We start from the raw sequence: 22,179 nt of genomic DNA, 5'->3' as shown, positions 1-22,179 counted from the left end.
ATAGCTGTCTACAAATATCTGAAGAGCTGTCACAGTGCAGAGGGATCAGCCCTATTCTCATCTGCACAAGGAAAGACTAGAAGCAATGGGATGAAACTGAGGGGGAGGAGACACAGATTAGATATTAGAAAACACTTTCTGTCAGTGAAGGTGATCAATGAGTGGAACAGGTTTTCACAGGAGCTGGATAGTTATCCTTCAATAGAAGTGTTCAAACAAAGGCTGGACAATTATCCCAATTTTGATGACCTCTCTGGGTATTGTAGTCCGCCCATTCCATTTATTACTTTAGTTGCCCACCTCTGTACCCGCTCAAGCTCTGCTATGTCCTTTTTGAGTATCGGTGTCCAAAACTGTCCACAATATTCCATGTGTGGTCTGACCAGTGACTTGTAAAGAGGAAGAACAATGTTCTTGTCATGTGCCCCTAGACCTCTTTTGATGCACCCCATGATCCTATTTGCCTTGGCAGCAGCTGTCTGACACTGGTTGCACCAGCTAAGTTTATAGGTAACTAAAATCCAAGTCCTTTTACATGTCAGTGTTTCCGACCGGCTCAATTGCAGGTCATGTGTTCTTTCTTCTGGCGGTGCGGAGAGTCGTCCGCACCTGCAGTGCGGCCGTCTTCTTCGTGCAGTAACATGGGCGCATCGGCGCCTTGTGACTGAGTCCTCAGTGTGTAATGGTGACATGTATTTCCTCTGCCCATGTGCATAGCCTTATGACAGTCAGGGACTTATAGGTAATTGTGATGCTTTGAATGGTTGTTGTCTTTTAAAGCTTGGTTTGCAAATTATAATCCAAAAGATAAAATAGGGGAATTCTACAATCAGTGTTTTGCATCAAAATAACGCCCTATAATTTGAACTCATTATTGGTCTGAGGTTGAGATATGAGTAAATACATAGTACTCATAGTTTTATATGTTGGCTGAAACTTTGCTGTTACCACACTGAACTACACATAATGAGTCCCTTACAGCCAGGGAAATGACTCAAAGGTGGTGAATCAGTTGCAGCATCCTCCCAACTGTATCTTTAATCCCTGGGGGCATCCAGCTGTTTTAGAGAAAGCAAAAGAAAAAATACTCTAAGGGGTTGTATGACAATGGTGAACGCCCCAAAAAGCGTGACTTCTGAAACTCAAACCTCTATATTACAAATGGCCATTAATGCAGCTTTGATGTTAACCTATAACACAACAGACCAACACCAACAGCATAAGAAGACACCCAACACAGAGACTGCAGTTTTCTGGTCCAAATGATAGTCACACCCCAAGCCATTTTTATTACCTCCCATTGCCACAGAAAAGAAGGGGCTCCATAGCAAAGATCAAAGTTGGTTGCCATTATTCTACTGGGTTTTTCCACCACACCTTATCCATCAACACGAGCCAATAGCTTGCAATGCAGTTCTAGACAACTGCTAGCAATTGGGATGGACCACTTTTCTCTTAGGGCCCCGTTAGATAGCTTGCTTATTTATCAGGAAATGTTGGCATTCTGCATATGGACATACCTTATTGGGGATGTCAAGTTTAGAAAACCCATTTTCATGCACCCCATTAGTGAATTCTGAGTTACTAGAGGGATCCTCTGCTCAGAATCCTCATCTCATAGCCACAGTGAAGAGCAATAATAGTGTCTCTGGTTCTGGAGGACCTGTTCTGTATTACCCAGACACCCCACTAATTAGATTAGGCATTGTGTAATGCTTCAAGGGGTTGTTTGGTTACCAGATAACATTTCCTCTATGGGTTCACTTATGTTAAAATAGTAAAAGTTGCTGTACTTACTTGTCCTCAGCCACCACAACCCACCTCTGCAGCTCCGCCATCCATGTTCCCGCTGTTTGTTGTGGAGCATGACATCACTGGATGTCATCTGACCATTGCAGCCAATCAGAAGTTGCAGTGTCACCATTCTGTACAGAAATGTCTGGTCACCCCACAGATTATAGCTGATCATTATGGGTTCCATCTTTGTGACCAGTTTATTGTCAAGGGACTCTTTAATCAAGTAGAGAACCCTATTAAATGTCTGATAGGTGATAACCTTGATTCAACTCTAAAGCACAGGTCTGCTGCATCATTACTATCCCAGTGTACCCCTACAAGATTTCTTTTTACATGGATATTCCTATTAGAGAACCCCATTAAAGGTGTTACATGAGATTTACAAAGTACATTGCTGCTTTCTTCCAAAAACACTGCCATGTTAGTCTATGCAATGATTGCCTCTTTGTACAGTATCCAGACTATGTGATGGGACGTCTGCACCCTCTTACTGGAGGTTCCCTTTCATCAGCGCAGTCCACGTGCTTCCAAGTTGTTTAGATAAGAGAGTAAGTGTTCGGTCTGCTGCTCAGGAAATGAATTTCTACAGTTGCAAAGTGCCGCAGTAAGGCTGGTATTAGAGGCGATTGTGAGTCACTTCTGTCTGCTCTTAAACAGCATGTTTGCTATAGGAAGGGCTTTCATCAGCCCAGGAAAGGATGGCTAAAAATACCTGGTACACAAGTAAAAATTGCCATTTTCAAGAGTAAGCATAACATTACATGCAAGAGACATGACCATCACCAATCGCCGCCTTGTGATTACAATCTACAGTGGCTTCACAGTAAATATCACCAGCCAGGCTCACTGATACATGGGTGTGAATGTAGGAAAGAACTCAAGTCTCGGCTGTGTAGGATCTACTTTGTATCTCCTAGGGAGGTCAAGGTGCTGTGTCTGCAGCAGACAGGGAAAACAATGCAAGGTGAGGATAATCCCCCTCTACTTGCTTACAGTCATGGAATTGCGTTAACTCTTACTTCGCCTGCAGTGTGCATGCCAGAATGTGTTGTGGATTATGTATCTGCATTATGTATGTACACTTTAAATGTTAAATTAGGGAATTGCATGGTAAGTAGTTTCTTGGTAGACATCTAAATTGGTATAATAGAGTAGAGCAACAATGGTCACATCAAATTTATGATCACTTGTACCCTGCAGACGCACATTACTTATGATAGGCATGGGATTAAGTAATCGTAGATGTTTAAAGGGTATGTCCACCTATAGCAGCATTTTACAGGGGATGGATGGATAGATAGATAGATAGAAAGAAAGATATGAGTTAGGCCCCATTTACACGCAAAGATGATCGCTCAAAATTTCTTTCAAAAGATAGGATGATTGACAGTTTGAGCGATCATTTTGCATAAGCTGCTAATGGGAACTAATGCCCATTAGTAGCTTACTAGTTTTATTTGCATGTAAATAAGCCTCCCTTTGCTGTATGCAGAAAACAGCAGGTGGTCTGTTATCTGTATACAGCCCCTTTGTTCTCCTGCGGGACTGCAGCTGAATACAATGTTATCAGCACTCCCGCGGAGAATCACAGCGTGCGGTCCCTGCTATTAGTTCTCCTGCGAATTATGGATTTTAAACTCAACTAAAAATCATTGTTTGGCCAAAAAACAAATAATGGTAGCATTTACACGTAACGATTATTGCTCAAAAGACATTGTTAGAGCGAATTTTTAGCAATAATTGTTGCATGTAAATGGGGCTATAGATAGATAAATAGACTAATTCTACATAAAAAGGGAAGTCACTTTTGTCTGCTGGTGGAGTCACTGTATGCATACATTACTTACCTTGTACTGATCTTGTATAATAGTCCAAAGCTACATTAAAAATTCAGTTAGTTGTATTAGAAACAGTCAGCAAGCATGTTGATACATACGCTTATTCTTACTACTAGTAATACAATGAAACCGTTGGTTTTCTTTGGCAGATACCAGATGATTTTCTGTAGTAAAATTCTGCATATACAGTGTTGTGCAAAAGTTTTAGTCAAGTGTGCAAAAATGCTGCAAAGTAAGAATGCTTTAAAAATAGAAGTTAATTTTTTTGTTAATTAACAAAATTCTATATGAATGGACAAAAAGAGAAATGTACTGTACACCACAATTTTTAAAGGGGTTGTCTCGCGAAATCAAGTGGGGTTCAGCACTTCTGTATGGCCATATTAATGCACTTTGTAATATACATCGTGCATTAAATATGAGCCATACAGAAGTTATTCACTTACCTGCTCCGTTGCTAGCATCCTCGTCTCCATGGTTCCGTCTAAATTCGCTGGTAGCTTGCTTTTTTAGACGCGCTTGCGCAGTCCGGTCTTCTCCTTTCAGCACGAGCCGCTTCAGTGTGCTCCCCGCTACAGCTCTTCTGCGCATGCGCAGACGAGCTGTCACTGCTCGGGAGCGCGCTGGAGCGGCCATTCTGTACCATCCTCTGTTAGAGGAAGGTGCAGAGCTGCCGAGCTGTCCGGAGAAGCCACCCAGCTGTCCCGCCGTCCAGCTGTCCCGCCGTCCTGGTAAGTGATGGGCCGGGGGGGCTGCCGCTGCACCGGGGGCGGGCTGCGCCGGGGGGGCTGCCGCTGCGCCGGGGGGGCTGTCGCTGCGATGGGGGGGCTGTCGCTGCGATGGGGGGGCTGCCGCTGTGCCGGGGGGGGGCTGTCGCTGCGATGGGGGGGCTGCCGCTGTGCCGGGGGGGGCTGTCGCTGCGATGGGGGGACTGTCGCTGCGATGGGGGGGGCTGCCGCTGTGATGGGGGGGCTGTCGCTGTGCCGGGGGGGGGGGGGGGGGGCTGTCGCTGCGATGGGGGGGCTGTCGCTGCGATGGGGGGGCTGCCGCTGCGATGGGGGGGCTGCCGCTGTGCCGGGGGGGGGGGGCTGCGCCGGTTACCTGCTGCCTGGCGGTGGGTGACTGGTCGGCCGTGTTCACTCCAGGGGTCCGGTCGGCGGCTGCGGGGCGTCTGGTTGTCAGGGAGACACAGCTGGTAGCGTCTCGGGAGCGCGCACGTCGGGCTGCAGCAAGCGAAGGGAAAAGAGCCGGCGGCCATCTTGGGAAAATTTTTATAAGTTGCTAAAACGCTGGAACGGTAAGTACAAACCAGCTAGAAAAGTCATTTACAGGGGGGCTTAGTAATGTGTGCTTAATTAGGGGGACTGGGCAATAAAAAAAAAATTCACTCCTGCCTCGAGACATCTCCTTTAAGGTAACATGGACACAAGTTAGTAGCTGCATCTCCAGCCAACAGAGACAGGAGATGTGGCATCAGACTGGGTGGCCCATTTACAGAGGCGACCAGAGAGGGATGATCTCCTGCCGCACTGCTCAGCCGGTCAGCTTTAGGGGTGTCATCTAGGTGCCGCTGTTTAATGTGCTGCTGTCTCCTAACTGGAGGTCATTTAAGAAGTTGTAACTTTGTCTGGAAAGAAGGTTCATTCAATAGCACTAAATGGTAGTTGTATGATAGAAATGTAGCAAAGTTTAACTTGACTGTAATAACTTTCGGCAACAAGTTATCTTATCTCAAGCTCTTGAAAATACATCTTAAGGCCTCATGTCCACGGTAAAAATGTAATTTTAAAAACTGTGCGGGTCTCCTGCATGCCAGATCTGCGCCCATAGAGAATCATTGGGTAATTAAATACCTGCGGATGTCATTTTCCCCGGCATGCGGATCACACACGCGGGAAAGCAACCGCAGCATGCTCCATTTTTGTATGGTTTTCCCACACGGACAGCTCCCGCGGCTTCAAACTATAGGATAATTCATCAATAGTATTTCCCTAGAAAACTCATCTAACAGCTTAAAGCTATTAAAAAGCTATTAAGGGTAAATGATGATATAGAAAATGCTCCTAACACATTATGAATCAAGTTAAACTTTGCTACACATTTATGTAAAAATGTAGTTGCAACCCCTTGCAGTAATGGCATCTGATAACGAAGCCCTGTCCTAGGACAACATATTTTGCATCCTTGCTTTAGACTAAGCCCGCTCAGTTTGGTGCTCTGTTATGTTCCCATGTCCTTCTCGTTGCATCTGAGGACCCAACTCGGCTACATACAGTGATGCAAAAAGTCTTCGCACCCCTGTTAAAATGCCAGGTTTTTGTCATGTTAAATATTCTGACAAAGATGAATCATTTCAGATTTATTGCCACCGTCACTGTGACCCGTTATCTGTACAATCCCACTGGAAAACAAACTGAAATCATGTAGGGTGGAAAAATAAAAAAAATAACTAAAATAATGTGGATGCATAAATATGCACACCCTAAAACTAATACTTTGTTGAGGTACCCTGTGACCTTATACCAGCATTCAGTCTTTTTTGGTAGGTGTCTATCAGCATAGCACATCTTGACTCGGCAATCTTTGCCCACTCTTCCTTGCAAAAGTGCTCTCAATCTGTCAGATTGTGAGGCCATCTCGTGTGTAGCGCCCTCTTCAGGTCACTGACAGATCTTCAATGTGATTTAGGTCTGGGCTCTGGCTGGGCCATTTCAAAACTTTGATCGTCTCCTGGCAAAGCCATTCTTTTGGTGATTAGGAGGTTTGCTTTGGGTCGTTGTCCTACTGAAATGTGAACTTCATCTTCAGCTTTTCAGCAGAGGCTTGAAGGTTTTGTGCAAAATAGACTGGCTTTAGGAACTGTTCATAATTCCCTCCTCCTTGACTAAAGCCCCAGTTCCAGCATTAGATAAAACAGCCCCAAAGCATAATGCTGCCCCCACCATGCTTCACTGCGGGTATGGGGTTTGTAGATTTAGGTAAAACATAGCCGGGTTTGGATGTTTTTCTTTGTTAGAAAAGTCTTCTGTCTTGCCTCCTACCCCACAGCCCAAACATATGAAGAATACCGGTATTTGACAGAAATTCCTGCAGCTCCTTTAATGTTGCTGTAGGCCTCTTAGCAGTCTCCTGGGCCAATTTTCTTCTGGTCTCTTCATCAGTTTTTGAGGGATGTTCGGTTCTTGGTAATGTCACTGTTGTGTCAAATGTAATCAATTTTTTGATGACTGCCTTCACTGTGTTCCATGGTATTTGTAAGCCCTTGGAAATTTGTGGTACCCTTCTTCAGAGTGAACTTTTCAACAATCACAATCAAATCCCTTTGATGTGTTGTAATATTTTTATGGACCATGGCTTTTGCTGAAAAATACAAGCAAGGCCTGCTTCACACAGGCGTAAGCATATTTTACGTGCACAAAAAAAACGTACAAGCATGCCGCCTTTGATTTCAATGGCAAATTAAGTTTAATATGGGATAATTGGTGCGTAATACGTGCCAAATTAGGACATACGTGACAGAACCTATTGAAATCAGTGGGTTCTATTCACTGCCTACTGTCTGTGTATATTTTGTACACTTAATATGCAGTGCAAATGCAATTGTGTGAATAAGCCCTAAGAAAATGTCAGAAACCTCCTCCTAGAAGAGCTGAACTTTATATGGGGTAAATCAGAATCCCTGTAAATAATAACAGCGGAGTGCTGACTGCTACTTATCATGGGTTTAAATGTGATGGGAATGTGATTGGCCACTTCTAAACATAACCACATCCACAAATATAGGAGGGTGCTCACACTTAGGGCTCAGTCAGATGGGTGTTTTAACGTGCAAATTTTTTGTGCGCAGAACGCAAACGCACAAAAATTCACATAACAGAAGCGGGCGGCACGCAGAAAAAAATGCACTTGGCCGCGTTTTTCCATACATAAAGTGCACTGTCTGCTATCCCCTGCTGTGGCTGTGACAGCTGCAGCAGGAGATTCCTTGGATGTGAAACCCCTGGATGCTATCACATCCAGGGGTTTCACCTTTGGTCAATGGGGCCTGCGGGCCTTTCACAGCTGTAGCAGAGGATTTCTTCATCTCTGCGGCGAGTCCCCTTGTCACTGAACACTGTGACAGCATTTGATTCAGCCATTGATTGAATTTAATGAATGGGTGAGTGCGGCCTCTGATTGGCTGAGTGCAGGGACCAATTACAGGCAGCTCTCAGCTGTCATTCAATAGCTGAGAGCTGCTTTTGATTGGGCACAGTGCTCAGCCAATCAGAGTCAGCCCTTTCAGCAGTCTGGGATTTTAAATCCCTGCTGTTGAAAGCACTTCAGAACAGTGCAGGAGAAGACCCGGCTGGATGCGCCTGAGCCCTAGCAGCTGCAGAAAGGTGAGTATATATATATTTTTTATTTTTACACATTTTAGGGATGATTTTCGGGGAAGGCCTTACATTTAAAGCCCTTCCCCGAAAATCACTGCAGGGCTTGCCAGCAGCCCATTGCTTTCACATCCTAAAAAGACGGATGCCACAGTTACTTGCGTTTTAAAATCCGCTGTCCTATATTTACCGCTGCACATTTTTGTGCGCAGGTAAATATCAAGCATCTAACTGCTGCCATTAACCCCTTCCTGCTGCAGGGCGTAAGTTTACGTCCTGGCAGCCTGGTACTTCCCGCAACAGGACGTAAACTTACGTCCTGGAGATAGCGCGGGATCACATATGATCGCGCGCTATCCCGCAGCCGGAGCCGGCTGTCAGTCACAGACGGCGTCCCACTGCAACAGTGGGGGGGGGGCATCGGAGATCTAAGTAGATCGCGGCAGGGAAAGAGTTCACAGAGGGAGCGGACTCCCTCTGTGTCTCCGGCCGGAACTCGCGATGTCATCGCGAGAGCCCGGCCTGTCACCATGGCAACAGGACGCCAGACACCGGCGTCCTGTATTGCCTATGCCTATGATCGCTGTATAAGCGATAAGGCATGGCAGAGCAGTAGCTCTGTCATGCCTTATGACAGCGATCATAGGCACAGTGCTGCAAGTCCCTCAGAGGGACACAAATTATGTAAAAAAAAGAAAAGAAAAATGTAAAAAAAAGAAAAATCTAAACAAAATGTGAAAAAAACCCTTTTTTATGCTTTTTTTCAGATTAGCATAAAAAAAGGTAAAAAAAAATTAAACCCCACATGCTTTTGACTGTGCACGCAAAAAAACGCTAAAAAAAACGCTAAAAAACTGAGGCAAAATGCTAATTTTTAGCATTTTGCCTCACTAAAAACGCAATAAAAGTGATCAAAAAAGCCGTATGTACCCCAAAATGGTATCAGTAAAAACTACAGCTCGTCTCGCAAAAAATAAGCCCTCATAGAGCTTCATACATCGAAAAATAAAAACGTTATAGGACTTTGCATGCAGCAATTTAGAATAGAAAAAAGATTTCCAAAAAAAGGGGTTTTATTGCAGAAAAGTAGGAAAACCTAAAAAAAATGTAAGAATTTTGGTATCGTTGTAACCATACCGACCCGCAGAAAAAATGTAATGTCTCATTTATGCTGCATGATTAACGCTGTAAAAAAAAAAAAAAAAAAAAATCTATGGCAGAATTGATGCGTTTTCTCTCCCTGCTATCCTAAAAAAAAATAAAAGTTTTACAATATAGTCTATGTACCCAAAAGTGGCACCGCTAAAAACTACAGTTCCCCACGCAAAAAACAAGCCCTCACTCGGCCGCGTCGACAGAAAAATAAAAAAGTTATGACTTTTGATAAATGGAGAAGAAAATCCGCCAAAAATTGTTGCGTCCTTAAGCCCAAAATAGGCCATGTCATGAAGGAGTTAAAAAGCATTGGTTCTATATAGATGCGGATCGCAAATGCAGGTAACATACACACATAAAAACGTCCGTGTGACTGAGCCCTTATGCAACCACATTATTTTGATTTTCTACATTTTTATCCTTAAATGGCTTCATTTTGTTTTCCAGTGGAATTGTACAGATAACGGGTCACAGTGACGGTGGAAATAAATCTGAAATGATTCATCTTTGTAAGATTTTTTAACATGACAAAAAGCTGGCATTTTATCAGGGGTGCGAAGACTTTTTATATCCAGTGTAGTAAAAAGATGAGATCAGAAAAGCCCTTTTTGGAGCAGTTGGCACAGGTATAATAAATAATGTAATGACCAGACAACAGTGTGGCAGTTGGAATGCTCTATTTATATCATCGCTTGCTACCAGTTTGATTCACTCGGGTGAATTTAGTCATTATGCCATAAATAGCAATTTTCCAGTGCTAAACGCTGCACTATCTCCAAACCTTCTTCATGGCTCCAAGTATTTAAAAAAGTAGATAATGCTCCAAGAATTCTCCATTACTAAAGCCAAACTGAAAATTTCAGTATGTGCCGTTGTACCTATAGGGGGTGACAATGAGTGACAATCACAAGACTCTTTCATGAGACTCCCAGCGTTGCTTACTTTTTCTTGCACTGCTACCTATAGTTGTGTTCCTGGTTAATGAATAGAATACCAGAACTACACTGAAGACTGATAGAGAGCAGCAGGAGGGAGGGAAAAGGGAATGTTACTGTATAACAATGCAGATCTCCCGGGATGGGGGAAAGCTGGGTGACAACTCCTATCAATAGTGTGTGTTGCTGGTATTAGTAGACAGCTGGCTTCTGTAAAGGGACTCATCTGCTGTTTGCATTTCACAGATTTCATCCATTATACACAACATCCTTGAAAATGAATAACATAATGAAAATGACAATGTTGCTATTGCAACCCCCAGACGTTTGCTTCTAAACTGGCATATAAATGACTGAGTCTCACTGGATGATTTCACCACCTATATCACCATAACCCCCAATTATACTCTGCTGCTATTATAATACACTATACTATATGTCACTACTACCCTTGCACCCGCCTAGCTCAATGACACATATGTCTATCATCGCTTCCAATAGAGTAGGAACTGCACTGCAAAACTATAACATTTTCCTTCCTTCCTGGGAAATAACTGTCATTGTATTCTCAGCAAGTGAAAGATCATTTCCTTAGAAATTATCACTATATCTGCAGAATAGTGAGTACAGCTCTGAAGTATAATAGAGGATGTAACTCAGGATCAGTAGAAGATAGTAATGTATGTACATAGTGACTCCTGCCTGTCTATAGGTGTGGCCAAAAGTTTTAAAACTAACATAACTTTTCTTTTTCACAAGGTTTTCTGCTTGAGTGTTTTTAGATCTATTAGTCGGATGTTTCTATGGTTTACTGAAGTTCTATTATAAGCATTTCATAATTTTTTTTATTGACAAATACATCAGTTTAGGTAAAGACTCAGTATTTAGTGTTGACTCTCTTTTTCAACACTTCTACAATTCTCCCTGGCATAATGGATATCAGCTTCTGGGCCAAATCCTGACTAATGGCAACCCATTCTTACCTCATCACTGCTTTCAGCTTATCACAGTTTGTGTTTTTGTTTGTCCACCTGCTTTTTGAGGAATGACCACAGGTTCTCAATGGGATTGAGATCTAGGGAGTTTCCTGGCCATGGACCCCATATTTCAATATTTTGTTCAACAGGCCACTTAGTTCTCACTTGTGCCTTGTGACATGGTGCTCCATCATGCTGGAAAAAGCATTGCTCATCACCAAATTGCTCCTGGATGGTTGGGGGGAAGTTACTTTTGGATGATAATTAGATACCATTCTTTATTCATGGCAGTGTTCTTAAGAAAAATTGTAAGTGAGCCCACTCCCTTGGATGAAAGGCAACCACACACATGATTGGTCTCAGGATGCTTCACTGTTGGCATGGCACAGGACCCATGGTAGTGCTCTCCTTTACTTCTCTGGACAATTATTTCTCCATATGTACCAAACAGTCTGAAGGGGCTATATCAGAGAAAATAACTTCCCCCAGTCCTCTGCAGTCCAATCCCTGTACTTCCTGCAGAATGTCAGTCTGTTCTTGATGCTTTCCTTGGAGAGAAGTATCTCCTTTGCCGGCCTCCAACAGTCTTCACCTCCCTGTACATGCGGATGCACTGACACCTGCCTGCTGCCACTCCTGAGCAAGCTCTGCACTGGTGTTGAACCGATCCAATAGCTGAATACCCTTTAGGAGATGGTTCTGGCACTTCCTGGGCATCACTGAAACAATAGCTGGTCATTTTGTGGCAGGGCTGAAATTCAGTGATAATTGGATTTTTGTGGTAAAGTTTTTTTTTAACAGCAAGGAATGACTTTGCAGATGATAGTAATTCATCTGATCACTCTGCATAACAATCTACAGTTAGGGCGCCCACCCACTGGCGTTTGCGATTTTCGTGCGTGAAAAACGCAGCGTTTTCGGCGCGTTTTCGGCTTGTTTTTCGTGGCTTTTTCGCGGCATTTTCGCGGCTTTTTCCGTTAATTTACATTGACATTCATGGGTGCATTAAGAGAAAAATAAGGACACATATGCAACTGACAGTTCCTATGTTAAAAATTGCAACGGACTGAAAAAAACCCGCCAGTGGACAGGGGTACATTCAAAACTAATTGCTCTTGAGAAAAAACGCAAAACGCAAAGGAAAAAAAATCGCCAGTGGGTGGGCGCCCTTAATGTAAATTGCCACTATGAAAAGTGTAGCAGCAAACTTCGTGAAAACCAAAATTTGAGCAGTCTCAAAACTTTTGGCCACAACTGTGTGTTTGTCCTTGATTTGCCGTCTTCCCCCAAACTTAAACCCATACAGCCAATGACAAGCAAAATCTGTCAAAATGAATACACTAGCTTTTGTAACCCAGTTTTCCCATCTCCTAAATGGCGCATCCGCTGAGTTATGCTTCTTTATAATTGCATATTTCTCTTCAGGACTCAAGAAAAGCTGGATGACAATGTGCTGATTGTAGTGACATAGGTATTTCACCAGTTCCATATAATGGCGCAGTGTCTTTATATTTTCATTGTATTCTCAGCAGGTTAGAGCTTTTCCTATAGTCTGTAACAACTGTACATGGAGGGAAGAGCCCTATCTTTGTCCATGTCCTTCCTCTCTTCTTCCCATTCTTCCTGTTCAGCCTCAGAAACCTGATGCTCAGACAGGTGTTTACTGATCCCTTGTTCACCTGGGAAAAGATGTGTCTTGTAAGAGCCCTGGAGGCTTAAGTTCCAGCAGTGTGCTCATTGTGCAAGGGGAGGGGAGTGTATGGGAGGAATAGACATTAGCTCAGCAGAGGGAGAGCTGGAGTCACACACAGGCACACACAGAACAAAAGTAGCCAGTGCTTGCTAAAAAAAAGAAAGGGGGGTCCTGCTGCTGCCTTGCATTGTGGAATCCAGTGGCTGCTACTCAAGCCTGGAGGATCTGCAAGCTGCCACACCTTCAGGAGACTGTCATCTAGCCAGAGCTACCAGCAATCCCCATGGATAAGTGACTCACAACAAGCAGCATCCTCTTCTCTGGAAACTGCAACACCGTGTCTGGGATTTCCAAGGTGAAACAGAGTTTCTTCATTGAGTAAGAACTGTGCATCCTTCTCCCCTTGGGCCCAGTGGATGTTTATTTCACTTCCAACAAATGTTCTGCTGCAGAACTGATGCCCTTGTAGACTTATCCAGCCTTGCAGTGAGCCTGAAAGGTGAGTCTAGAGATTAAATAGACCTCAGTATTAGCACCTCAGCCTTCTATTCAGCCTAGTAAGTCTTGTGGTTATGTAGTGTTAATATATCTGCCTTGTAGACTTGACCTTGCATCTCCAGCCTAGCAATGAGTCTCAAATGTGAGCCTGAAGATAATACAGACCATAGTATTACAGTCATGTAGTTCCTCAGACTCCTACTGTGCAGGATAAGTCTAGTTGTTATATTTCAGACTTGTAGACTTCACCTTGCATGTCACATCTAACAACGGTGAGTATGGAGATCTCATGGACCTCACATGTAGAACATATCAATATTTCAGTATTGTAGCCTTCACCTAGTGTCTTCAGTGTAGCCATGAGCCTAAAATGTGCATCTAGAGATCACATAGACCTCAATGTTTCAGACCTAAAGACTTCATCGTGCACTTCAGCCTAGAAACCAACCCCAGAGTTGACTCTAAACCTAAATATTTCAGAAGTATAGACCTCTCCTTTACCAAAACCTTTCACTTAGCCTCGAAAGATCCACTGGTTGTGTAAATCTCAGTAGTTCATCAATGTAGACTTCACCTTTCACCTCTAGACTTGTAAGAGATCTCATTGACTTCACTTTTTCAGCCATGTAGATCTCACCTTGCTTTTCCAGCTTTGTCATGAGTCTTGAAGCTGAGGCTGAAAATAACATAGACCACATATGGACTTTGCCAACATCTAAGCCTTAAACTGAGTTTATGTCAATATTCCCACCATCTAGCCTTGTAAGGTGTATGGAGATCACATAGACCTTAGTATTCTATTTTCTTACTGTAGATTCATCCTTAAGGTGTTTTATGTTTAGGCAAATCTTAGTAGTTCATCCTTGTAGACTTGCAGCCTTGGAATAGATCTTAAAGACAAGAATAAAGATCGTATAGACCTGAATATTGCAGCATGTGTTTGGCTTGAGCCCCGGGTTGTGCTAGTCTAGAATTAACTTTCACAAAGAGCAGAATGGGATTAAAAATTCAGCAACATCCCTGTGACAACCCCCCCCCCCCCCTCCCTTATGTAGATAAGATGGAGATCAGCACAGGTTCCTGTGGCCACAATACATGGGAGGGGTGACACATATGTATATTCTGAAGCCACAGACCTTGCTCTGAAAATATAAAATTATTTTATACTTTGCTCAATGTTTTGTTTTAGATATAATGACTGTTGCTGGTTGGAGGCAGAGCTCTGCAGCCAGAGGATGATGATGGTCATAGTTTTACATCTGGATGAAGTCTACATATATTGTTGCTTGAAGTTATTAGATGGTGCTGATGCAGTAAAGGTCTAGTATTATTGGTGATAATGGGATACATATATCTGCTCATACTTTATAAAACATCATTGGTACTATGGCTGAATAAAGGGTTAAATATCTACTATATAATGTACAGGAAGGTTGGTAGCACTATGGAAGACTATGGTATAATTAATTTTAATATAAAGATGTAGGAAAAGTGATGACAACAGGTCTCCTATCTATCTATCTATCTATCTATCTATCTATCTATCTATCTATCTATCTATCTATCTATCTATCTCTCTCATATCTATCTATCTATCTCATATCTATCTATCTATCTATCTATCTATCTCTCTCATATCTATCTATCTATCTATCTATCTATCTATCTATCTATCTATCTATCTATCTATCTATCTCATATCTATCTTATATCTATCTATCTCATATCTATCTATCCCATATCTATCTATCTATCTATCTCCTATCTATCTATCTATCTATCTATCTATCTATCTATCTATCTATCTATCTATCTATCTATCTATCTATCTATCTATCTATCTATCTATCTATCTATCTATCTATCTAATCACTGTTACATATGGCTTCCTTAGTTTTGCAGTAGTTTGCTGATAACCAAGTCTAACTTTTCCCGCTGCGTTTGGGGGGGATCAGATGCTGATGTGAAACTTTCCGCATTTTGTCATGTGCCCCTCCCCCCACCTTTATTATGATGATTGGAGTCGTCAGTCATAAATCAGCAGCTTATTTTGCGCTCCATCCGTTTTATAGTTTACTTGCAGCATCTTTTGTAGCGGTTGGTAGCCGTGTTAATAGGATTCATGTTTTCTTTGATCTTTAGTCATTAAGAGTCTTTAACGTCATTGTAATGGGGCTCGTCATGCTGGTTATCATCCTTCTTGAAGAATATTTCCTTTCCTCTAGTTTTACGTCTCATTTAGCTTTTCACGTTTCGTTTTCTTGTTAGACGTTAGTGTATTCATGTAGACTTTTCATAGTTTGAATCCACAACAGCAAATGATCTCAATTATGATCTAACATGTTATTGAAGTATTCAGGAGTTCTCCTATTAAGGCCGCTTTCAGACTGGCGTATTCTTGCTCCATATTAGGTCCATGTTAAGGGGACCGTAATACCGAGCTAATAGAAATATGTAGGGCGAATCACATGGCCGTATTTTTTACACCCTTTTTTCGAAAAGGCAGCATGGTCTATGATTTGCATATTTGCCTCCGTATTTGCATTCTTTTTTTATTGGGCAAATACAGATCAGGACTTGCCCAAGAGAAAATAATAAAAATACGTTGACAAATAATGTACAGATGAAAAATTGATGACATACGGATGTCTTTTGAAACACGTCCATAATATGGATCGGTATTATGGATGTGATTTTAGACACTCATATGAAACCGGCCTAAAGGGGGTTTTCGGGAGATAAAGCTTTATTATAGTTTCAAAAATGTGCTTTATATTTCAATTCTTTGTTTTTTTCAAAGTCTCTACTTGCTGTCGGTGAGTGGAATGATTTTTGAAAGGTTGTAGGATGGCTCCTTAAAGTGGTTTTCCCATAACTTAAAATTGCTTCACAACCACTCTCTCCTTCTCGGTTATTGTTGGTCAGTACATGTGACTACTGCGGCCAATCCCAGCAGTGACCTTCTATAGTCAGTGATTCGCTGCAGCAATCACATGGCCTGGTCAGCAGTAACCAATAAGGGCGGAGAGGTTGTGAAGCAATTTTAAGTCATGGGATAACCACTTTACAGGAACAGTCCAGGCAAACACTGTGTTTGGCCAATTTAACACGATTATATGATAGATGCAAATGTCAACCCGATTGTGGGTCTGATCACCTGAACTAACTGTATCATAACAACCTATGATGTTATTAGGTTGGCTTTTATCCACTATGGGTTTTTTCACATGGTACGGTCAGATCACGGTTTTTACCTGGATTTGACCTCTGTTTTCAAAAAGTGACAACCAGAAGTGCAAGCATATTAGTAGCTTTTCAGGTCCTGATGGTACACTAATTCTTTACGCATGTTCAATCAATAATAAAATAGCAACTTCGCATTTACTAATCTATGGCCAGTTTTATGTTTTGGGTGGAAATGCACTTTGCGATACAGTATAAATGCCAACAGGAACATATCTTAATCCGATCCAGATGTTATTAAACAACATCCTAGTAATTAACCTTGAGGAAGCACGTATATTACTTTTTATTTATTTGCATCTTATTCCAAGGCGGTAGAATACAATCTGGGATCCTCATGACCTTAATCTCTTTGTTCTCAGATGCCAAGCAATCACAATATTTACTTTACATCGTACATTCTATGTGGCTTATTAATAAATTATTTCCTTATTGTTTTAGTCACTTCTTCCTGTTTATCGAGGGTGACCTGTTTTTTTTGAGTAAGTAGGGATAGCCAATAAGATCACAGTAGTGGTCACATCATCAGACGAAGAGCTCTGAAGTGGGCGGGGATAGAATACAATGTAACCAATGAGATTATGTGAAGGATGTAGAGGTAACCGGAGGATTCGACAAGGATAGATGATTTATATACGCTGCAGTGTTAAAACGTATCACTTGTCTGTGAGATAGCTCCACCAAATGTAATTACATCACTATTAGGATAAGAGGTAATGACAATTATGTCCAGTCTGTGCAGAGTTGGCCTATGAGCACCTATAAGACTTTAAGTCACTTTGTAAACACATTTACATTATATATCTTGTACTGATCATGAGTTACAGTCTCTATTAAATTCAGGAAATGCATTCACAATGCTGCAGGCTTCAGAGCTGAAATCGCTCAGCATTCTCTGCTTTTTTGGTATCTCGATAGAGTTATGGCTGGTGATTTGCATTCTGGAAAGTGGTATCTTTACAACAGACAATGGACAGAAAACTGATGTAGGAAAAACTAGCACTCCCCCCCCTACATTATTGGAAGTCAGCTGTTATGGGAGTATCTGACAAAAAGCTTGCTGACTGTTTCCAATAACATTGAGCAGAATTGTGAATGCAGCTGTGCAGCATAATACAGGCGGTATCTTAGGATCAGTATAAAATGTAACATGTAAAGATTTAATTCATTTTATTAGTTTATATGAGTTATGCTGAGGATTTTAGTGCAGTAAGGGTGGTTTTGCACCTGCGCCCGGGGTTGCGGATTCCTGCTGTGTTCGAGGAGCAGGAAAAGGGATTCCCCATGGCCGAAAGTGCTTTGTCTCAGGATGAAACCAGACAGCGCCGAACAGACCCCATTGACTACAATGGGGTTTGTTCAGTTTCTGCTCAACTGCCCGGCTTTAAGATGAAAGAAAAAGCGCTGCATGCAGTGCTTTTTCTTCCGGTATTTTGAGTCGGATCTGCAGCTGAACCTCCGACCCGAAGTTTCAATGTAGATGTGATACCACCCTGACCTAGAGACCATAAGCCTTGTATATAGTAACGTTTATTGACCTTTGATATTTAAACTTCCTTTTTCAGAAGGCGCCTAGAGCTGCTGTATAAAACATAATGATAGAGTTCTACATTAAATGATTTCTATAGACTGATTCCTCTGTATCTTCGATGGCGGATGTTAGCTGAGTGCGGCAGTGCAAAGTATGGTGCAGAATCATCTTGTTCTTTTGGATATTTCACTTGCTTTCTGTGCTGGTAAATGGCTGCTTTGCAATCACTTGCTGTAGATTTCATAAAATAGTTGATTTGGGAACGGCTTTTATAAACACGTTAAGACAGAGTAAATAGAGCACTGAAAAAATAAATGAATTGATTTCTGCTCTTGCTCTTGAAAGGACTTTGTTAGGCCGATCTGCATTAAGAGCTTATACAGAAATATTTAGATATCCTCTATGTGACTTCATTGTTGAATGTCGTTCCACTACACCAGGATGATATCGTCTGTTGTGCCTGTTTGCAGAATGAGAGTAATGGTAGACATTGGTTTATCAATAATAATAGAGGGTCAGGGGCAGACCCTGATCCTCAACATTAGAGAACCCACATGCCCTTAGTTCTCAATTGCCTGGCACACTGGCCATAGACCACCTCATTCACGGCTCCCAGGAAAATCACTCACCACTGTAGCAAACTACTAGTAAGGTTGGTTTCACATCTGTGTTGGAATCTCTTGCTGGAGGTTCCGTCACAGATCTGGCTCAATATACCTGAAACTCAGACTGGGCTCACATGAAAGTATTCGTCAGCATGCTGTGCGCGTATCTCTTGCGCACACGGCAAGTATGCAATGACATGCGTACTAGTTGCGTGCCGCCAATCCCCAGACACTATCTTGGCGTGTATGCGCGCTTAATACTTGCCAAGATAGTGCATGACCCAATTTTTTTCATGTGCGGACTTCGCACTGTTCATGTAAGTTGCAACATTTTATGCGATTTTGCTACTGCATATTACATGTGCAAAAACTGCATGGGTAATAAGCAGTGAGCATATGGTGGTGTGATTCCGGACTCACTTGTGATGTCACAGCAACTTGGCAGAGCAAAACCATGGTTGTGATGTCACAGCAGATTACCCCACTGAAGTCTCTTTCGGATGTCACATTAGTTACCTGAGTGAAATTCTATTTTGATGTCACCACATGGTACTGTACTTGAATGAAAACTACTTGTGATGTCACTGCTGCTTACCTCACTGACACCTATTTGTGATTTCATAGGACTTTCCTGACTGTAACCCACTTACCTAATGGAAACATAGCTATGATGTCATAGACTCTTTCCAGACTGAAAGCCCCTTGTAATGTCACAGGCTTATGAACTATACTTGTGTTGCCACAGCCTACTTAAATGATACCCAGTTGTGATGTTGCAACACTTCACCTTCCTAAAACCTACTTGTGATGTCACTGTTGCTCACCTGACTGTAACCTAATAGGGAAGTCATAGATTTTAGCTGTTGGAAACACAGTTATGATATCATGGAATCCTTCCTGACTAAAACACTCTTGGGATGTCACAATGGCTTACCTGAATGAATTACACTTGTGATGTCACATTAGCTTACCTGAGAGACATCCACTTGTGATGCTGCAGCACTTCGCCTCACTGAAAACCACTTGTGTTGTCACAGCTGCAGCTGTTAGCTGATGGAAATAAAGCTGTTATGTCATAGAATCTTTTCTGACGGAAATCCCCTTGTGATATTACTGAATAAACTACACTTGTGATGTCATATTAGCTTACCTGAGTGACACCCACTTCTGATGTCACAGTACCCCACCTCACTGAAACACACTTGTGATGTCACTGCAGCTCACCTGACTAAAACCTAATCATGATATCACAACTGTTACCTGTCAGAAACACATTTGTGATTTCACAGAATCTTGTGATTTCACAGTAGTTTAAGTGCAACCCACTTGTGATGTTATAGCTGTAATCTGACCAAAACCCATTTGTGATATCAGAGCAGAGCACCTAAATTTATATCCTGGTTAGAGCGGATACAAACTCTCTTTTCAGCATATGGGTACATTGTGCAGAGCATTGCGGAGGAACTCAGGTTAATGGGTGCAATAGAGAGGAAAAGAGGGAGGGCATGTTTAATTTAATATGTTATACAGAGGGCCTTTTTGTTCTTCATGAATAAGAGGTTTTGATAAAAAAAAAGACCATTTCCTTCTAACGAAAAAAAGCTTTTCTTTTCCTTCATCTATCAGGTTGTTACATTTTCCATCTCCAGACATTTGTTACATTTTGTTTATTTGTGACATTTTCATCCTATACCCAAAATATGTTTTATGCACTGATTCATCCACTGCCCATACTCACCTGGGGATGCCCCGGGAATCCTACTTTCAAGGCAAATCGTGTACTCGGATTGGCATTCCAGCTGTGTGAGTTATTGCTTCATAAGTAGGTCATTCAGGGGATATAGTTATAGGAGGTGGAATGGTCGTTACCCACCTTTCACATGGCAGATTGTGCGCGGATTTGTGATGAAACAGCTCGATGGAATTGACACCATAGTGTAGGACAGGGATGGGAATTTAGATGTGACCTTGAGTCAGCAGCCATTCTGAAAAATTTAATTTGTGTTACTTTGCATTGCTTTGCATTTTCCAGGCCTCACATTGCTGCTCAGGCTAGCCTTTTTCACCACCACTATGGGGTTTTTTGCCTTTATTCCTCTTTTCACCCCTTTATCCTTCCTCTGCCATGAATGAACAGGTCACTGCCTCATTGCCTAAAACACTCTGCACTGCTGCGGGCACTGTTATTTGGGCCTCTTGCACATGACTGTATTTGGATTCATAAGACACCTGTCATTCATCTCAATGGGAACAGTATATCTTGAGTTATACAGCACACCACCACACAGTACTACATGGTCTGCATTGCAGTTCCCTTTCTGGTATCCTCTTATAAGTTTTGTTAGAATATATATAAATAAATAAATATATATGTGTGTTTATATAAACAAACACACATTTATTTACATATATTATAACAAAATGTATAATTATTTATATAATAATTATACTCATAGCATAAACAATAATAATATTACTCAGCATGCATTATCTTAATTGAAGATAGCTGAATTTCATTGTTCTTCTTGGGAATTATGCTTGTGAAGACTAATTTCCTCGGCGCAGCCCGTGTTCTGTATCTTACCTTTCACAGTAACCTGATGCTGTGTGGCACCCTCGCCTTACAGGGTGGATAGCTTTACAAAGTGACAGCAGCATCCATGCCTGCCTGCATTACTGAAGCACATGGCGGCCTTCAGAGCCATGACTACATCATAATCCACTTATATTTGCAGGTTTTCATCAGTGCAGGTTGAAGTGCTCAAAGGGTTCAGTCAAATTTACCCTAATGCAAATCTATTACAGTGCCCCCTTTCTTTCCCCCATTATAACTCATAGTTTATAGTACTGGTCTTCTCCTGTGGTGCAGGGGCTTTGAGCCCCCTCAGGCTCAAGGATACAGGGTTTACAGAAACCTTGTCAACCCCTATAGTTATGTATCTTCAAGTGTGATAGCTTCTAATATTAAAGTGACAGGGCTGCTGTGAATACATGACAATTTGTAACTAAAATTTGAGTTTTTGGATACATTGTAATCTATAATAGATTTTACTGGCCTCATTTGAAATCTGGGACCATCCTCTGCTAACAATATACTGAACATCATTCATGTTTGCTGTTAAAGGTGCAGTATACCTAATCCCTACCTAATCCCATAACCTAGCTAATCCCATGATTAGACAAGGTCTACCTGCATTCATGTACATTAGAACTACTATATCAAGCAAGAAAAAAACATTTCCATGCCCGTTCATGATCACTGGCCAGTTTAATGGTGTCCTGGTGATAAAACACTTACTCGTTTTTCCTCGCATCTCTTAGGGTGGCTTGACATCTGTGTTGGAACCTTTGCGTTGGAGGTTCCACCACAGATCCAACTCAAAATACTCAAAGAAAAAGCGCTGCATGCAATGCCTTGTCTTCCATTTAAGGGTTGTTCAGTTGAACGAAAAAATATGAATGGACCCCATTATAGTCAATGGGGTCCATTCAGCACTGCTTGGTTCCAGTCTGAGACAGAGCTGTCTGGCCATG

General features: G+C 42.0%; 1 protein-coding gene across 2 annotated transcripts in view; it reads left to right on the top strand.

The window, feature by feature from the left end:
* The window catches only part of PLEKHG5 (pleckstrin homology and RhoGEF domain containing G5), a 207,386-nt gene that overhangs the window by 40,786 nt on the left and 144,421 nt on the right, over window positions 1–22,179 (top strand). The window contains exon 1 of one of the 2 annotated variants that reach the window (XM_066607335.1): window positions 12,905–13,267. The exons of the other annotated variant lie outside the window; for it this stretch is intronic. The gene's annotated coding sequence lies outside the window, so the exon portion shown is untranslated. Of the gene's footprint in view, window positions 1–12,904; window positions 13,268–22,179 lie in introns of those variants that run through there. 2 annotated transcript variants of the gene reach the window in all.

Source organism: Eleutherodactylus coqui, chromosome 6, assembly GCF_035609145.1.
Source record: "Eleutherodactylus coqui strain aEleCoq1 chromosome 6, aEleCoq1.hap1, whole genome shotgun sequence".
Taxonomy (NCBI): Eukaryota; Metazoa; Chordata; class Amphibia; order Anura; family Eleutherodactylidae; genus Eleutherodactylus; species Eleutherodactylus coqui.
The sequence above is the reverse complement of the archived record's forward strand: the minus strand, read 5'-3'. Positions and strand labels throughout refer to the sequence as shown.